Here is a 19,553-nt window from a genome sequence, read left to right on the forward strand (position 1 = left end):
CGTAATAACTGTGCAGTATTTTCATTATGTTGTAAATAGTTGTTTGAATCCTTGTGCTCCACCTGACTGGGAACACACGGATTTCCCCAGTGAGGGACAATAAGGAATACTTCTATTCTACAGTGACCCATGTGTGACTATCACAGCAGGCCTGACACCATCATCATGTTCACACAGTAAGCTCTGTGCTGATGTTTGTACCAGTCTTGTTGTACCCTTCAGCACCAATAATAACCTGTGACGCTGTCCTTGGTGCCTTTCTGCAGAGACGTTAGCTCAGCGTAGAGGCTAATCACTGGTGGCGTACCTTTACCTGCATGATACTCTCCCAGTATCTCCAACACCTTCCTCCATCATCCTCTGCTTCTCTCATAACGAGGGAAAGATTCAGAGTACGCTTCTTCATTTTCATCTTCTTCTCCATCATTGGCCTCTCTCAGAATGGCATCCTTGAAAACCTAGAAGCAGCTGACCTGGAAACTCCATCTCCCATAATTTATAGTGTATTTCTCATCTCTGCCATCTTCCAGGCTCCCTGCTGAGCCCATAACCTGCTGGTACATTCATATTAAAGATAGGAACACCACTTTATTATAGGTCAAAGAGCACAAAGGACCTGCACACAGGCCTAAATCAGAAATTAAGTCCTGGAGTCATGACCCGACGACTCCTCCTGCTGCTGCTTCTGGACTCTGTGTTCGTCCCACACGCCTGAAATGAACCCAGCTTCACACCCACACCTGAAAACAGCAGCAGTGTCTCTGTGAGTGCATGGAGCGGGTGGTGAGCTGTTAACAGGGTGGAGGCAATATGGGAGGCACTGACTCAGTATAACCTGGTGTAAAGGTGATGTTTCAGCCATGACTGATGTCACATCTGCAGCATTAGTTAGTGATCATGGCTGATGCTGTAGCAGCTGATTACTTAGGAACTAGATTCAGACATTTGAATAGTTTCTGCTCTAAATAAAATAAAATAAAGGGGCTCGGACTATCTGTGTTACCTCTGTAGGGTCCAGGTATGACCTCGTGCTACCAGCAGGGACACACAGCCAAAGGTGAAACTGGTGAAATATGTAAACATAACAATGTTTTTGTGCTGAGTGTTTGATTTATAGGACACATTTAAAACAGACGCTGACCCAGTGATGAAGATGATGATGAGGCTGGTCTCTGCTGCCACCTGGTGTCTGTGTGTGAGTGCTACAGTCAGCTGTCTTCACAGACGGAGAAACAGCTTCATGTCAGAGGGAGGAAGTCGGGGCGATGGAGGAGAACAGGAAGGAGAGAACATCTGCTTCCTGTTTCTTTCTCTTTGAGATGATTTGTGTTTTTAACGTCAGGATCAGAGTTTTTTCTGTGTGTGTGACACTTCCTGTTCATCAGCCATCAGCCACACCCCTCAAACCTCTAAAGCTCAGGTGAACACCATCCATCCTCACCTTTACCTTCCCCACACACCACTGCAGACCACACAGACCCTGTTCATGCTTCAGCCGCTCCACTAAACTCTGAACCAAACAAGGATATGACATCATGGAGTGAGGTATCATGTGACCCTTAAAGCCTGTCAGCGTTCCTCTGTGAACTTTAACCTCCTCTCATGCTCTCACATAGTGTCAGCATGATGCCTAATGTAAAGCTGCTCTAAGCTCGTTCCTGTGTGCAGAGCTCATAGTACAGGAGGCCAGCTCGTCCACTAGAGGGCGCTGTTACACAGGCACACACTCACATTTACACATTCAAACATTTAACAGTAAAGTGTGAGGGAGAGAGATGCACTTTAAACTAGAACCTGAACATTAAAACAGAAAGACTGTGACCACAAACACTGATGACACACTGTGGATGTGACATCACAGTGGGCAGTTACACTCTTTAACACACACTTCTGTCTGATTTCACCTGAACTCACACTTTAATAAATTCACCTGCTGATCTTTATTCACACACAAACACCTGTTTACTGATCAGTGTTGGTGTCATTACTCCAAAAAAGTCATCTGGAATCAACCATTTACTGACAGCATGTATGATTGAAATAAGTGCAGATTATGTATGAAGTATAACTGCACACAGTAACTGTGTTACAATAAGGACTTAACAGCGCCCTCTGCTGGAGTGTTTCAGTACTGCGGCAACTAGAATACACCACCTCCTCCTCCTCCTCACACCACCTGCTACAGCTCTACTCTTCTATGACTACAGTCATCCACAGCACTGATGTGAGGTCACATGGTTCATATGTAAGGAGCACAGAGACGTCCTAGCAGCTGACCTCAGGTCAGTTTAATGACTGTGAGCAGCAGCTGTGTTATTGTCACTGTGACAGGGAGACACTCTCAGACACAGCGCTCATGTCAGCTTGTTCTCATGCAGGAGGATCAGGAGCTCCATGTTTGTCTTTCTGTTTGAATCATGATGTGTTTGTGCCATCAGAGTCTGTCATGAGTACTCAGGGTTTCACAGCAGCTCTTCTGAATGCTGACGAGGACTCCAACCTCATGTTTCACCTCTCTGAGCTTCTGATGTCTGTGAACACTCGTGTTTCTTCTCTGGGCTCATCTGGACAAAAACACCTTTCTGCTGCCCTTTAAAACCACAGCTGACCTCCATCATGCTGTCAGAGTGGAGTGGACACAGATGTTACACAGGACCAGTATTACTGAGGTCTCACACAAACACATGTCCATAAAATAACAGGATGTTAATAACTGATCACACACATTCTTTACAGTCCAGTGACATTATTGATTAGACTGAATGAAAATTATCCCAAAGAACAAACGATGATCAGCCAGGTTTACAGAGGAGGTGATGTCTGTGGGTGACCAGTGTTGGGCATGTTACTTTGACAAAGTAATTAATTATAGTTACTAGTTACTTCTTCAAAAAAGTAACTGAGTTAGTAACTGAGTTACAAGATGCTAAAAGTAATTAATTACTTGAAAAGTAACTATTGCGTTACTTTAAAAAACGTTTAACCCTCTGGGGTCCAGGGTAGAATTGGCCATTTTTACTACTTTTGGTGTTTCCTCCACATTTTACCTTCAAAAATTATTTACTTTGCCTTGTTTGGTATCATTCTTTTCAGCACAACCTCACATGTCTGAATTTATAGTTGTGTTTTCATTTAGACATACTGTATTAACACAATTGATCTAAAATCAGAAAAAAAACAAAATCAGAGTAGAAAAAGTTATATTTTTTACTGTAACAACCACAAACATGTTTAAGGAATCATATTTCATAACTTTAAATGCAAATATAAATTGTCCATTTTAAAATCCTATGCACAAGTTTTGCAAACAACAAAGTTATTTGCAGCCATTTATCTTTTCAAACTATTTACAGAACAATCAGCTGTTCAAACACAACCTCAGGTCTAAAACACAAACAGGAAGCCTAGTTATATTTATATACTCCATCTTGACGTTACACACGTCACACACAGGCTGTGTCCGAATTCAGGGGAAGGATGCTTAAAATGCCATATTTGGATGCAATGACGTCACAGCGACGCGACGAGGACTGTCCGAATTCAAAGAGCACTCAAAATGTGACGACAAATGTGTCCTACTTTTCCGCGAATTTGAGGGTTAGTTGTGTCCGAATTCAGGGGAAGGATGCGCCAATGCCATATTTGGAGGCAATGACGTCACGGTGACGCGACGAAGGCTGTCCAAATTCAAAGAGCACTCAAAATGTGGCGACAAATGCGTCCTACTTTGCCCTGAATTCTAAGGATGGTCTGATGTATCCTTCATGTCCTACTATATCCCAGGATTCATTGCGGGTCATAGAGGAGATTTGTTTCTGATAACGATGGTGGTCGAAGCAGGAGAGGAAAACACTTTCAAATGTAAGTATATAAAAATCTGGTTGTACAAAAGTTAAATTGTTATAGCGGTCGTGTTGTTAAGCTTTGGGCATCTGCATAGACATGTTTCTTTTCTTTAAAATAACCGTAAACCAGCTTGTATCGCGGGTCCCGCGATTTTTCATGTAATGCCGCTTACATACAGCTAATTTAGATTTTTTCGAAATGGTGATATGTTGTGGGGAACAAAGACCAAACGGCTTAATTTATTAAAACGAGGAGAAAACGATCACCTCTTCACTGGGGTGAAGAATTGGGCCGCTACGGCGTGGATGTACAAGAATAAATCAATGTACACATCGTATTCATATGAGTGCAGTCCTATTAGCCCTCATGCTGTACAGCAGCGGTCCCCAACCTTTTTGCGCCACAGACCGGTTTATGTCAGACACGGAGCCTTTAAGGTATCGCGGATAAATACAACCACATAAAATGATCCGACCAAGACAAAAACTGTGGTATTTTGTAAATATAATAATAAACGTGAATGTACTGTGTAATTGTGTAACTTTATTAGCAGTGTCCTCCTGAAAATGCGCCAATATTGACAGTAACATCCTCCTCTCTGCCGCTTAATGCTCTCTGGTCGCTATGGTAACATGTAAATATTTACTACAACACGGGAAAGATCCAGGGAAACCGAGTTAACGATAAAACCCCTGAAAACCATAAATTTCACACCGGAGCCTTAACTCTGTGGCCCGGTACCAAACGACTCACGGACCGCTGCTGTACAGAACCTGTGATGTCCAGACGGTGTTCCTCTGGTGTTCTGCTGTGAAAACCTTTGGGCTTAGGGATTAACATAGTTGCCATGGTTTCCTTTCTTCTCTTATTTGTTGTGTGTGATCAGGACAATTCTGGAGAGGATGGGCCTGCAGGGGAAAGTCACCCCCTTGTAGGCCAGGAGACATGAGATAACTTTAAAGAATACAAAGTATGTATGTGTGTTATCAAGAAGATAATTCTTAAGAACACAAGTTAATAAATGTGCAATTACTAAGAGTTGTTGTGGTGTTTTTATTTGCCTGCTGTCATTTTTGATTTCCTCTGCCTTTAGGATTGCAAGTATCCAGGCTCAGGAGAGGGGGTCAGTGGAAAGCCCACTGCTGCTACTTGGCCCTGGTTTGCCCTCATGGATGAGGTGATAGGACAGATGCCTTCCATTAAGCCTCTGTCCTAATGTCCTCTCTCCCTGAGGACACTCCAGGACCAAGCGCAGCAGTGGGTGACCAAAACGACAGCGATGACGAAGCGGCTCAGCCACCTACGACAGGGAGAAAGAGGAAAAGAGACAGGGATGATGAGCTGCTAGACCTCATCAGAGAGGACATGAGGCAGCAAAGAGAGGCTGAGGAGAGGAGAGCAGGGAGAGGATGGACAGACTGTTTTCACTGCTAGAAAGATTAGTTCCAAAATGAGTTATGTATTGAGAAATTTATTTATTTGAATATATTTGTTACATTGTTATATGTGTTGCATTAGTTTAAAGGTTTTATGTTATTAATAAATTGATTCAAACAAACAGTAATTGTCACTGAACTCAATTTGATTTACAGGCATTTTTAACATGTATGAACATAACACTAACTTTGAACAATATTACATGGATATTTATTTGATAGCAATAAAGTAAATAACAATAACAATTAAACAAGAATATTTCAAATACACAGTATGTAAAGATGAAAAAACAACATTTACAGTTGTTCACACAGGATTAACCTGAGTGACCTGTTCCTGGACCGTTTCTTTAACAACTGTAATAGATTACAGGAAGTCTCTGGCAGTGTTGCTGAATCTGCCCGAGCAAGATCAGACGTGGATGAGCTGCTGCAACTGAGACCTGCGGTTTGTCTTTTCTGGTGGGCGAGTGGAGAATCACACAGGGTGGTCTGCAAAGAGAGCTTTAGGATGCTTCCTCCCACTGTCCACTGCATCGTCCATCCACAGGGTTTGCAGGGCTCACTCATGGCTGCCACACCACTAAGATGTTTACAGAGATATGCAAGCAGGAGATGGTGGATGCTATATTATGAGTATAATACTTGTAACTCTGGAGCAGACAACAGTTTGATAAAGTGCTATGTAAAAAAACAAACAAACAAAAGATTAGATTCTATACGTTTCAAAGATATTTAGTTTATATATTTTATATGATACAGTACATGTGTGAGAATGACCGATGTTGTGGCAAAAAATGATCGTCTGCCAAAAACTGATTTCCGGTTTTTGCCCTAAACTGACTGCTCGTATTTAACCTGCCATGAATAACTTGTTGGTCTATAATACGTGAAACATATGTCAAATGTATCCCTCATTAATGATATCAAGTCACTCTGAGCCACCAGCAACATTCCTGTAACAAGGTAAAAGCTGCAATCAGTTTTTGGCAGTGACTTTTATATATCCTTTATTCATCCAGTTCAAAAAAAATCTTATTGACATTAGAAATTTATTTTTTAAGAGTAATCTGGCCAAGAGGACAGCAGACAGCACAACAAATATATCAATTGTACCTACATTATAACCAGAGTTATAAAGATACTTGAACAACAGGTAATTATTGTATATATAAAACCCCTTAGTAAACCATGTTCACCGAAGTCTATTTACCAACATACATGAAGATATTACACATGGAAACATTGGAAATCAGTTTTGGCAGGCGAACACTTTTTTGGCACAACGCTGGCAATAATTCAATTATCCGTGTAATTAGCTCAGTAATTCCTAAAAGCGTGTAGATTAAAGGAAATTATTTTACCTGGATATGATTGTCTCTGATGAGCCTAAGGTACAAAACGTGCGGGCGACGACGATAAGGTTTTTCTAGCTCCTTGAAATGAAATTGTCCAAACAACGGAGCAACATTTCTGGGTCCATTTTAAAGTTTTCGCGCTGTGGCGCTAGAGAACGGGAAAAACACACAAGTAAGGGCGGAGTTGAAGGCTAGGAGGCTGTCCACAGCCCATCTGTTATGTTGGATACTCATTGTTTGTTCAATAAAGTTTCTATGGAGAAAAAAAGGGGGCTGTCCAAGCCGCTCACTTCCTGACTACCCGCCCGTCTAAGGACACTACTTTGTGACGTAGGGAGGTAGTGTCCTTATGAGCATCCTTCCCCTGAATTCGGACACAGCCCTTGTCTCAACGCTGGCCTTCTTTTATACCTAAAACAATATAATCAGCAAAATAAGCCTTAAAATATATATTAATTTCATGACAACATGTAAGAATGTTTCACTCTGCCTCCAACACAAATGAGCTTACCCTCGAAGGTTGGACTGAGTTTAATCAAAGGGCTGTTTGTGGGCACCACTTTGTTTACTTGGAGGACTAAGTTCCTTTGCAAAGGCTGGCCATTGTGTCGCTTTCAGAATTACATATTTTGCTTGAGCTATTTCATCCACAGTATGAGGTAACTGACATATGTACCATCCTGTACACCTGCTGTTTTGGTTTGAATGTTTGTGAGATCTTATCACATGGATAAGAAATGCCACTGCTTGCAGTAGAATCAGAATCACATTTATTGGCCAAGTAAATGCGCAAAAAATATACAACGTTTGATTCCGGTCGATGGTATCTCTCAAGCACAACAATGTAAAACACACAATATGTCAGCAACACAATAACAAATATACATAAACCACAATATAAAAACAATCTAAATCATTGATTGAATCCATGATTCAGAAAATGTGTTTCTGAGTGAAAGAGACAGACATGTACAGACTGAAATATCTGTTCAAGCGTGTTCAGAGTGTTTCTCTAACAGGAGACACTCTTTACACTCAATTCAGCACAGACACACTGATGAACCAGGAAACCAGATAGTAAACCCAGGATAAAGAGTTTGAGTGAATGTGGTGTTGAAGGTGTGGAGGTGGATCAGAGTGTCAGAGGAGACTGTGTAGAAGGACAGAGTGCCAGCAGGACAGTCCACATACACTGCTACTCTGTTAGAGACAGAGGAGGAGGAGGAGGAGGAGATGGATGTTTTTATCTTGTTATGATAGACAGAACGAGGACCATCATCAAAACAGAGCAGACTCCAGGACTGATAATTGTGTCCAAACAAACAGTCATAACTGTTTCTCTTCCTTCTGATTCTTCTGTAACTCAGAGATATATAAACTCTTCCTCTCCACTCGACCTCCCAGTAACAGCGACCAGTCAGACCATTTCTAAACAGCAGCTGAGGCCAAACATCAAATCTGTCTGGATGATCAGGATATGACTGAACCTCCTCCACATGTGTCACCTTCCTGTTGTTGTCAGACAGTTGGAGGTTTGTGTTCACTGTGTTTGTGTCGATTGTGAGTTGACAGGAATCTGATGGAGAGAACAAACACAATCCAGCTGCAGTTATTGATCCATCATCTGTTCATTGATTGACACTTTGATGATGACTCCTGACATGATGAAGATGGTTGAATGTGTGCTGCTTTGTTTTCATGAATCCCATTAAAAACACACTTACACTTCCTCAGACCTGGTCTCAACCATCGGACTCCAGCAGGCTCCACCCTGAAAGGAGGAGGGGTCAGAGCAGCACAGTCAGCATGCACACATGGACATTACATGGCTCTCATACAGAGGTGGAAAGTAATGAATTACATTTACTTGCGTTACTGTAATTGAGTAGTTTCTTTGTGTATTTGTACTTTTTAAAGTCATTTTTCAAGTCTGTAATTTTACTTTTACTTAATTATATATATTTTTTAAAGTATTGTAGTTCGCTACGTTTTCAATCACACCCGTTACTGACTAAATTAAAAAAAAAACAAAACACACACACACAAAAAAAATTGCGCTTCGGAAATACTGCAGGGAATGATGGGTAATAGAACAAATTGGCGCTAAGGTCACGATAAAGATGGAGTCTGACATCGGTGTTACGGATCCAGTGAAAAAAGAAACCCCGTCGATTTCTGCTGACCCTGAATTCGAAGAAACCAATGTGAACCCCTGGCCGTATTTAAGGGACCATTTCGGCTTCAAGTGCAAGAAAGGCAACAGCTTTATTATGCAGTGTAAGCTGTGTTTGCCCAGAGAGACCGAGTTAGCAGCTTTTAAACATTCCACATCAAACCTGCGCAAGCATGTAGAGGCAAGTTAAATAAAACTTGTACTGTTATGGTAGCAAAAAGGCTGTGCTCAAGTTAATCACATTAAGTTAAGACATCTGTGAAGAACACTGCTAAAGTTGGTTTGTACTAACAACTTGCTGTAATCGGGCACGTTGTTGTCCACACAACTTACATCTTTTTTTTACTGGGTTGGTAAATTGCCAAAAAAAAAATGTGTTTACCTACGTTTTTCCTGTTTGTTAATGATAATAATTATAATTTGTTTAAAAAAAATAGTTAAATTAAAGACAGAAGCGGCTACTTTCTTACTTAACCCACATATGTTCACACTGCAGGCAAAAGAAAAACAGAGCACTCACTTGCCTTAGATTAGTCAAAGAAAGCTGACTTCTGTTACTTGTTAATTAGCACTTGCAACCTCCCGTTAACTAGCCTGTTATTGTCCAATAAAAAAAACAAAACAAAACAAAACAAAAAAACCCACGAGGTATAATGGTATAATTTACCAGCGGTAGCTATCTAATGTATTGATGTCTTATTAGGAACGTAGAAAATATTTTGTGTGTGTTTAATGAAAACAAAATTGATTTACATACTGATTTTAAAAAAATGTTGTTAACAGAGAAAACATCCATCCAAGCTGAAGGCCTTCAGAGACTTTATAGCGACGTGGAAGCAAGCCCTGGAGCAACCAAATCCCCAAGAAAGCAAGCAAAAGTCAATGATGTGATGGCAGTGGGTGCAAACAGACGAGTATCACAGGCAAAGGTTGACAAGCTCATGATTAATTTCATTTGTGAAGGTCTTCATCCATTTTCTGTGGTTGAACAACCTTCTTTTAAAGAACTTTTGTTGACACTGAATCCTCAATGCAAAGTAATTTCCAGACCAACTCTCAGGACCAGAATAGAGGGAGCTGCCAATCAGATGAAAAAAAACTTTGATGTTGCACCTCAGTAAAGTCAGCCATGTTGTCACCACTACAGATTGTTGGACAGCACACCAGCAAAGTTTCATAGGAGTCACAGCTCATTGGATAGATGAGGAAACCTTGGAGAGGAGATCTGCTTCCTTGCTTGCCAGAGGTTGAAAGGGTCCCACACCTTTGATGTCCTAGCTGGTGCGCTTGATGACATTCATTGTCAATACAGAATAAGGGGGGAAGTAGTAAGAATGACAACAGACAGTGGCTCGAACTTTATTAAAGCATTCAGTGTGTTTGGTGAACAAAGTCAGTCTGAGGAAGCGGAGTCAGAGTCAGATCAAGACTCTTCTGAAGAGACCTAAGCAGACTACCTGGACACACTCACCATCCTGGAACAAGATAGCGGTCTTGAGTACCAGCTTCCACCACATCAAAGGTGTGTATGCCACCTATTAAATTTAGCCGCCACAACAGATGCTGCCAAGGCAGAAGAGATGAATGATGCATACAAACGGCTATCACGAGCAGCCTTTGGGAAATGCCAAGCAATCTGGAATAAGTCAGGTTGGTCCTACATGGCAGCAGAAACTGTGGAAAGTGAATGCAAGTTCCAGCTCATCCGGCCAAATCAAACTCGGTGGAACTCAACAGACATAGCTCTGGAGAGAATCATACGGATCATACAAGCGAAGGGGGAGGATGCTATCAGGAATGTCTGTGAAGAATTCAAAGTGAAAATGTGAGTATTATTTCTTATTTCTAAAGTATGACAAATGACACACGTGGAAAACAATGCTGGAGCTACGTCACAAAAGAAATAGTAAAAACTTATATGATTTACTCATGAAAGTGGCCACTTTCATGAGTAAATCATATAAGGCTTTCATGATTTACTCATGGAAGTGGCCACTTTCTCATTACTTTCATATATTGTTTTAGTAAGTATCCAAAACATACAAGTTTCATTTATATAATTTTTCAAGGGATCTTATATCTGTTTTCACCCTTTGTATTCTTTTCATACAAGTTTCACACAAGACAGATACAAACTTTATAGGATTTATATATCTTTTCCATATGGGTTATTTGTTTTTCAAACCTTTTTTTGAATTTTTAAAGTGCATGTCCATACTTCGTTCTACATTCCACATCTATGCCTGAATGTAATTTACTAAAAATTGTTTTGCTTTATGTCATACAGTCTGAGTCCAGCTGAAATTGCTTTCCTGACTGAGCACTGCACTGTGATGAAGCCTGTGGTGAAGGCTTTAAACCTCCTTCAGTCTGAGACCAATATGCACATGGGGTGGCTCCTTCCTGTGATCTTCCAGCTAAATGCTAAACTCAGCAGACTGGAGACCTCCACCAAATTGTGTCTCCCACTCATCAGAGCCATTCAGGATGGTGTCCAAAAGCGCTTTGGTGGGATTATGGAAGACCCTGAACTGATTGCTGCTGCAATCCTTCTTCCAAAGTTCAAGACCACCTGGACTGAGAGGCCTGATATCCTAGAAGCAGGTCTGATTTCATAATTTAATATCATGCCGTAATCAGTTGTTTCTTATGAATTTACAATAATTAATTAACTAAAATAACTATTAACTAAATAAAGTACATATATCATTTGCATCCTGCTGGTAATGCCCTAGGAGTGCAAAGGGTTCAGAGGTTGGCATCTCCACTCCGCTGCGGACACATGGCGTGGACCTGCGGCGACAGGAGAGCCCGGTTGATGACTGCGACCACTTAAGACTGTCATTAATGTAGCCAAGTGAACTGAAACTATGCATGGAAAGGGTTTAAAAAGAGGGGCTTGTGTTTATGGCTGGTTGCCTGTCTACCAGAGGTCTGTTGTAGAGTTGTCATGGTGATGACTAGACCTCGCGTTTTGGGGGTATACTGTCCCTTTAAGAGCCGCTGTAAGCCGGAGCACGCATGCACTCAAGTTTGCGTCACACACTGAGCGCTGTGAGCGGGAGCACTGGAGAGTCAGAGGCTGCAAACGACTCTGTGGCTAGCTACACAAGAGGTAAATGTGCTTAAAAAGTGTAGCATACTGCAAAATATTGTCACCAGTGTTGTAGTAGACTGTAATTAGCTAAGTTTCTTTAGCGATGACTCCATGTTTGTGACCATTTCTGTAGAGTTCTTAACGCGCGACGGGTGTATGTTTAATGGTCACGTGCTGTGAGAGGGACTGACTGAAGAGCGGGTTGGCGTGAGTAGTGACAGTGTCATAACAGAGTTCAAAGTTGTTAAGTTTATACTGTTATTCATTTTGCATAACTCTGTATATTTCTGTTTGATTCAGAGGGGAGATCACTTGCTGTGTGATTCCTGCGTGTGTACTTGTCCTAGCAGTGGCTGTGTGGAGAAACCAAAGTCAGTTCATGACATTCTCCCTTAGAAATGTATATGTTTAAAAGACAGTTTACAGTGTACTTTATTACCAGTTTAACTGTGAAATTGTGGGATGTAAACAATGTGTTTATTTGTTTTGTTTTCTCTTTTTTTGTATTTGTTTCTTGACAGGTCACTACTGTTGTCTATACTGTTTAAATTTCATGTGTACACATGATAGTTACTGTTCTCTCAGACCCTGAAAGACAGTTTTAGGCTGAGCCAGTGGAATAGTTAAATTTTGCCGTTTCACTCAAAACTACAGAATTAAAACTGTGCTCCTCCGAGTACAGTCGGAGAATAAAAAAGCCCACAAAAGAGTATTTCCTGTGTCCTGTCTCATTCCCCATGACCGGGCCACATAGTTTGGTGTCAGAAGTGGGATTCTCAGTTTAGTTTTGAGTTTCAGTATAGAGAGACACAGTGAGTGGGGCTTTATAGACAACAGTAGTGGCTGAGAAGATCCCAGTCCTTCCCAGAGGGCGGCAACTGCAGTGTGGATATCCTGAGGTGGTCCTGTGCAGTGGCAGTTGGTACAACAGGAGCCTGCTTCAGCCGTTGGACGAGGAGGGCGCCTGACACAGATTTTGAACTGTTGAATCTCGTCTACAAGTGACTGTAATGGAATTTGCTGCAGTAAAGACTCAGAGACATTGCAGTATGTCACAAGAGGACGAGGGGGAAGGTCCTTCAGGGGCCGGGGCTATCCCCACTGAAGACAGCCAAGCTGCCTCTTTGTTTGACAGTGCAGGTAACCCATTGGTGCAGCTGCAAACACAGATTAACGAACTGAGTAGGAAACATGATGCTGTTATGTCTAGTATTGCTAACATGGGTAATGTTCCAACCAGATCTGTTGTGTACATTCCAAGAGAAAAGGTGATAATACCTTTTAGTGGGGAACCAGCAAAAGATGCTTACACTGTTGATGAATTCATAGAAGAGGTGGAAAGAGCAATAAGAACTAGGGGTCTGCGTGGAGAGGATCAAACAGACTTTATCCTCTCACAGCTGAAAGGGTCTGCCCTAGAGGAAGTCAAGTTACGTATGGCAGGCCAGGTGAAGCAACCGAGTGATCTCTTTTCATATTTGAGCGAGGCATTTAGAGAGAAGCGCACCACACCACAGCTCTTGCATGCTTTCTATGCACGCCGCCAACTAGATGGGGAAGACCTACGAGATTATTCACATGCACTCTCTCAGTTGCTCAATGCTGCAATACAACAGTCCCCTAATGTAGTACCCAACACCCAAGCTGGCACTTCGGGATCAGTTCATTGAAGGTGTGCATGCCCCAAATCTCCGGCGTGAACTACGTAGGCTCACTAGGGAGAAGCCTGAGTGTAGTCTCTTTGATGTCAGAGAGGAGGCAATCATGTGGACTATGGAAGATCGTCCACGCAGCACTAATGTAGCAAGACATAGAAATATAGTGAGTGACAGGCCAGATGAAAGCTGTGAAAAGACAACCTCCACAAGTGATGTACAGACAGACTTTACCATGGCCCTGCAAGAGATGGTTAAAATAATCACACAACAGGGTAAGGCAATAGGGGAGTTAACTAATGCAGTGAGGGAGCTCACAACACAGACTGCCAGTTCCGAAGACAGTAGAGGTGTTAAAGCTAAGCCCAAGCCTAAGTACACTAGAGAGGGTCAGCCCATTTGTCTCCGATGTGAAGGGGTGGGACATATGGCCAGGCACTGTAATGCACCCCGACAATCTACGAGCCAGTCTGCAACCATGCCCAGTTCACCACTAACGGGAAACGGGAACCCTCCATTGCCATGAGCCGGGCAATGCGAGGCAAGTCAGAAGGCTCAAAGGAAGCTCTAACCAAGGAACATTTTCTAGAACATGCTGTAGGTCAGTGCCCTGAAGTAGATATCCAGATAGGTGGTGTATCCCTGAGATGTCTGCTAGACACAGGAAGTAATGTAAGCACTTTGACAGAAAGCTTTTTCAGAAATCATCTCCAGGGAGAAGATGAAGATATGCACTGTACTGCCAAGTGGCTTAAAATCACAGCAGCCAACCAGTTGCCGCTGCCCTATTTAGGCTATGTAGAGTTAGATGTACAGGTTATGGGGCTCACTATACCAGAATGTGGTTTTCTTATAATCAAAGATGATAAAGCAGAAAGAGACAGTCCCAAATGGTTGGATTCGTCACCTCATGGCATTATAGGGATGAACATTGCAAAACGATGTAGACAGTTAGTACTCTCAGAGTTTGACACCACTCTAGGGGGAGAGCTGGAGTCCAGCTGGAGGAAGGCCTGCCACTGCGTACAAGCTGCTGAACTGGTGGAAAAGGTGTCTACTGCCCGTGTTGCAAGAGAACACAAAGTGCGGGTGCCTGCCTCATCCCTGACCACTGTCTATGCAAGGGGCCATGGCAAGCAGTTTGGTAGTGCGTTGGTTGAGCCAGGGAATGTTCAGCTCCCAGGTGGCTTACTGGTGATCCCAACTCTGGTGTCAACTAACAGCCTGGTATTCCCAGTACAGGTGATGAACATCTCACAAGAGGATGTTTGGCTTCCACCTAAGGCTAGACTAGGCATCATTAGTCCTGGCCGCTGCATTGAGGGTGACCCATGCGAGGTGAAATTTGAGCGCATATCTGCCAACCATGAGGAGGTGACTCTTAACCAAAAGGACTGTCAGGGGGCCAACAGCTGCGTTCAGGACTTATTGGGAAGATTACACATAGGTGGCACACCAGAACAACGGGTCGAGGTCAGAACTCTTTTGAAAAGGTATGCGGATGTTTTTGCACTTCATGATGAGGATTTGGGGTACACTGATCGTGTGAAGCATGAAATTCCTGTTGTAGATGAAGTCCCTGTTTCTCAGCCATACAGGCGCATTCCACCAAATCAGTACAAAGAGGTCAGGGAGCACATTTCTGAACTGTTGAGAAAGGGGGTGATTCAGGAGAGTTCGAGTTCCTATGCTTCACCAGTTGTTCTGGTACGCAAGTCAGATGGGAGTCTTAGACTGTGTGTAGACTACCGCAGACTAAATGCAAAGACCAGGCGTGATGCGTTTCCACTCCCTCGCATTGAGGAGAGCCTGGATGCCTTGAGTGGTGCAGAGTTCTTCTCAACCATAGATCTTGCCAGTGGCTACCATCAGGTAGCGGTACATGAGAAAGACAGAGACAAAACAGCATTTACCACACCATTTGGCCTGTATGAATACTTGAGGATGCCTTTTGGGCTATGTAATGCCCCCGCGACCTTTCAGCGTCTTATGCAGGCCACAATGAGTGATTTGGTCTTTCAGATTGCGTTGATCTACTTGGATGATCTGCTTGTGTTTTCAACAACATTCCAGGATCACATTGTGAGACTGGAGACTGTTTTGAAAAGACTGAGGGATACGGGGCTGAAGGTTAAGGTTGAAAAGTGCCATTTCCTCCAGCCCAAGGTCAAGTTTCTCGGTCATGAAGTGTCGGCTCAGGGAATAAGCACAGATCCTGACAAGATAAGTGTTGTGGCAAAATGGCCCATCCCTAGTACTGTGAAAGAGCTAAGGTCATTTTTAGGATTTTGCAGCTACTATAGGAGATTCATTGAGGGCTTTTCCCAAACTGCGGGGCCACTCCATGATGTAGTGAACGTCTGTGTTAAGGAGATAAGTCCTGTCAGGGCTAAACAGCTTTTTGCTTCAGCCTGGACACCACAATGCTTACAAGCTTTTGAGTTGCTTAAGGAAAAGTTGACTAGTGCCCCTGTTCTAGGCTATGCTGACTTCAGTCTCCCTTTCACGCTGGAGACGGATGCTAGCAGTCTTGGATTAGGTGCTGTTCTGTCCCAGAAGCAGGGGGGAAGGATTAAAGTCATAGCTTATGCTAGTAGGAGGCTCAGAGGGGCTGAGAAGAATGATCAAAACTTTAGCAGCATGAAGCTCAAACTCCTAGCATTAAAGTGGGCGGTCACAGAAAAGTTTAGGAGTTATCTGCTGGGGTCCAAGTTCACAATCATAACAGATAACAATCCCCTGTGTCACCTTCCCACTGCTAATTTAGGAGCCATTCAACAGAGGTGGGTAGCTCAGCTGTCTGTGTTTGACTTTGATGTCAAGTATCGCCCTGGCCGCTGCAACACTGCCGCTGATGCCCTCTCTCGGCAACCAACAGTTGACACGGCAGAACCTGACAGTGAGGATGCAGAATATGATGGCTCTATAGCCATATGTAATGTGCTAAGGGCCGGTACCAGTCTAGGCTCAGATCTTGTCATGACTGGAGTTCAGGCTTGTAGGATCAGACTGCTGCAGGCCTCCGAACCAGATGACGAAGCAGTCAGTGAGGCTGTGCTGGGCAACACCCCAACGATGCCTGGTTATTCCAATGCAGAACTCTATCACTTTCAAGAGTCAGACCCAACAATTGGTGTCTTGAGAGAGTTTTGGTGCAGACAGAAGAGACCTACCTACAGAGAGAGAGGGGGTCTGTCTAAACCGGTACGTTCTCTACTGAAGCAGTGGCCTCAGATCAGAGAAAAGGATGGACTGCTATACCGTGTGATTGAGGATGCTCACCTTGGACAGTGCCATCAGCTGCTACTACCTGCCTGTCTTAAGGAAAAAGTGCTCAGGAGTGTGCATGACCACATGGGACACCAGGGAATCGAACGCACCCTGGGATTGTTGAAACAAAGATGTTTCTGGGGGGGCATGTTTGAAGATGTTGAGCACTGGGTGAAGAAATGTCAGAGGTGTGTGTTGACAAAGATGCCTCAACCCAAAGTTCAGGCACCCCACGCTCCATTTTTAGCTACCCGCCCACTTGAAGTTGTTGCTGTTGATTACACCACCCTTGAGCGGGCTACGGATGGTCGTGAAAACGTTCTTGTAATAACTGACGTATTCACCAAGTTCAGTCAGGCATTTGCCACACGAGATCAAAAAGCAGACACCACCGCTAAGATTATCCTGAAAGAGTGGTTCATGAAATATGGGGTACCAGAGCGCCTGCACTCAGACCAAGGCAGGAATTTTGAAAGCGCAGTGATTGCCGAGCTATGCAAACTGTATGGAGTAAAGAAAACTCGTACAACACCCCACCACCCTCAGGGTAACCCACATTGTGAGAGGTTCAACAGGACTTTGCACAACCTCTTGCGTACGCTTCCCCCTGAGAAGAAGCGGCGCTGGCCCGAGCATCTGTCAGAGCTGGTGTATGCTTACAATGTCACGCCGCACTCGACCACAGGGTATTCGCCCCATTACCTGCTGTTTGGGGTCCACCCACATATACCCGTTGATGCATTGTTGGGCCGGGAGGAAGTGAAGGATGACAAACTGGACTGGTTAGCAGTGCACCAGGAGCGTCTCCAGGATGCACATGCCAGAGCCAGAGAATTTGCTGAACGGAAGGCTGCAGAGAGAGTGGTTCAGCAGCAAGGAAAGGTGTTCTGTCCACCTGTTGACATCGGACAGTTCGTGTATCTCCGTTACCGACCACCAGGAAGGAATAAAATTCAAGATGCCTGGGCAGCCCCTGTGTATAAAGTGGTTGATATCCAAGGGACAACAGTAATGCCACTAGAAGGAGGGCTCGTGAAAAGAGTCCACAGATCTAACTTGAGGCCATGCGTGGAGTCTATACCTGCACCCAAGCCAAGGCTACGTGGCCAGGAAGTCAGTTCTGCAGATGAGCACCAAGAGTCTGACACTGAGGTTGAGCACCCAGAGTTTGCCTTGATGGAGGAGGTCCAGTACCCAATGGAGCTGCCAGTGGCTCAGGGACCTGAGAACTTGGTTCCAACGGTCGACGGGCCTGATAACCAGTTGGAGAATGGAGCTGAAAATATGGTGGAGGGTGAGGATCTATTAGAGCAGGAGAGCGGCGACGACCCTGATGACCTCGAGGTGGAGCCAAAAGCTTACCTTCCACCTGGACCAGGAAGCATTGGGTTCCCCAGTGAAGAACCGGTGGCAAAATCTGGAAAGGAAAGGAAAAAAAGAGAAAGCGGAGGCAGGTCCGCCCACACCTGCTACACGCAGGAGTAGGAGAGAGACTGCAGGGGTCCACACAAACCCATTTAATCTACCTAGATCAGCATGCAATGCAGTATCTTTCAGTCCAGATGTACTCTCCCAGGTGTTAGCCGGTATGGTTCTCTACACTACCAAACTCAGAGGAATGGTGGATGAGCGGGGGGGTCACCGGGGACGTTGACTCGTAGCAGGGGAGAATGTAGCCAAGTGAACTGAAACTATGCATGGAAAGGGTTTAAAAAGAGGGGCTTGTGTTTATGGCTGGTTGCCTGTCTACCAGAGGTCTGTTGTAGAGTTGTCATGGTGATGACTAGACCTCGCGTTTTGGGGGTATACTGTCCCTTTAAGAGCCGCTGTAAGCCGGAGCACGCATGCACTCAAGTTTGCGTCACACACTGAGCGCTGTGAGCGGGAGCACTGGAGAGTCAGAGGCTGCAAACGACTCTGTGGCTAGCTACACAAGAGGTAAATGTGCTTAAAAAGTGTAGCATACTGCAAAATATTGTCACCAGTGTTGTAGTAGACTGTAATTAGCTAAGTTTCTTTAGCGATGACTCCATGTTTGTGACCATTTCTGTAGAGTTCTTAACGCGCGACGGGTGTATGTTTAATGGTCACGTGCTGTGAGAGGGACTGACTGAAGAGCGGGTTGGCGTGAGTAGTGACAGTGTCATAACAGAGTTCAAAGTTGTTAAGTTTATACTGTTATTCATTTTGCATAACTCTGTATATTTCTGTTTGATTCAGAGGGGAGATCACTTGCTGTGTGATTCCTGCGTGTGTACTTGTCCTAGCAGTGGCTGTGTGGAGAAACCAAAGTCAGTTCATGACATTCTCCCTTAGAAATGTATATGTTTAAAAGACAGTTTACAGTGTACTTTATTACCAGTTTAACTGTGAAATTGTGGGATGTAAACAATGTGTTTATTTGTTTTGTTTTCTCTTTTTTTGTATTTGTTTCTTGACAGGTCACTACTGTTGTCTATACTGTTTAAATTTCATGTGTACACATGATAGTTACTGTTCTCTCAGACCCTGAAAGACAGTTTTAGGCTGAGCCAGTGGAATAGTTAAATTTTGCCGTTTCACTCAAAACTACAGAATTAAAACTGTGCTCCTCCGAGTACAGTCGGAGAATAAAAAAGCCCACAAAAGAGTATTTCCTGTGTCCTGTCTCATTCCCCATGACCGGGCCACATTAATAATCAGTGGTCAAGGACCACTTCTTCGTCCGGGACGAAGCTT

The 19,553-nt window shown here is 43.7% G+C and overlaps 3 long non-coding RNA genes across 3 annotated transcripts; all 3 read left to right on the top strand.

Moving 5' to 3' along the window:
- Positions 1–3,821: 3,821 nt before the first annotated feature.
- On the top strand, positions 3,822–4,978 carry LOC109201590 (uncharacterized). The gene is made up of 3 exons (XR_002061642.2): positions 3,822–3,861; positions 4,733–4,816; positions 4,940–4,978. It is a non-coding gene; the product is annotated as an uncharacterized LOC109201590 (long non-coding RNA).
- A 6,666-nt stretch (positions 4,979–11,644) lies between these two features.
- LOC112845978 (uncharacterized) lies at positions 11,645–12,281 on the top strand. Its single transcript, XR_003218826.1, has 2 exons — positions 11,645–12,117; positions 12,211–12,281. It is a non-coding gene; the product is annotated as an uncharacterized LOC112845978 (long non-coding RNA).
- Positions 12,282–18,474: 6,193 nt separating this feature from the next.
- Positions 18,475–19,126, top strand: LOC112845979 (uncharacterized). Its single transcript, XR_003218827.1, has 2 exons — positions 18,475–18,962; positions 19,056–19,126. It is a non-coding gene; the product is annotated as an uncharacterized LOC112845979 (long non-coding RNA).
- The last annotated feature ends 427 nt before the right edge of the window (positions 19,127–19,553 follow it).

This window comes from Oreochromis niloticus, unplaced genomic scaffold, assembly GCF_001858045.2.
Source record: "Oreochromis niloticus isolate F11D_XX unplaced genomic scaffold, O_niloticus_UMD_NMBU tig00008834_pilon, whole genome shotgun sequence".
NCBI lineage: Eukaryota > Metazoa > Chordata > Actinopteri > Cichliformes > Cichlidae > Oreochromis > Oreochromis niloticus.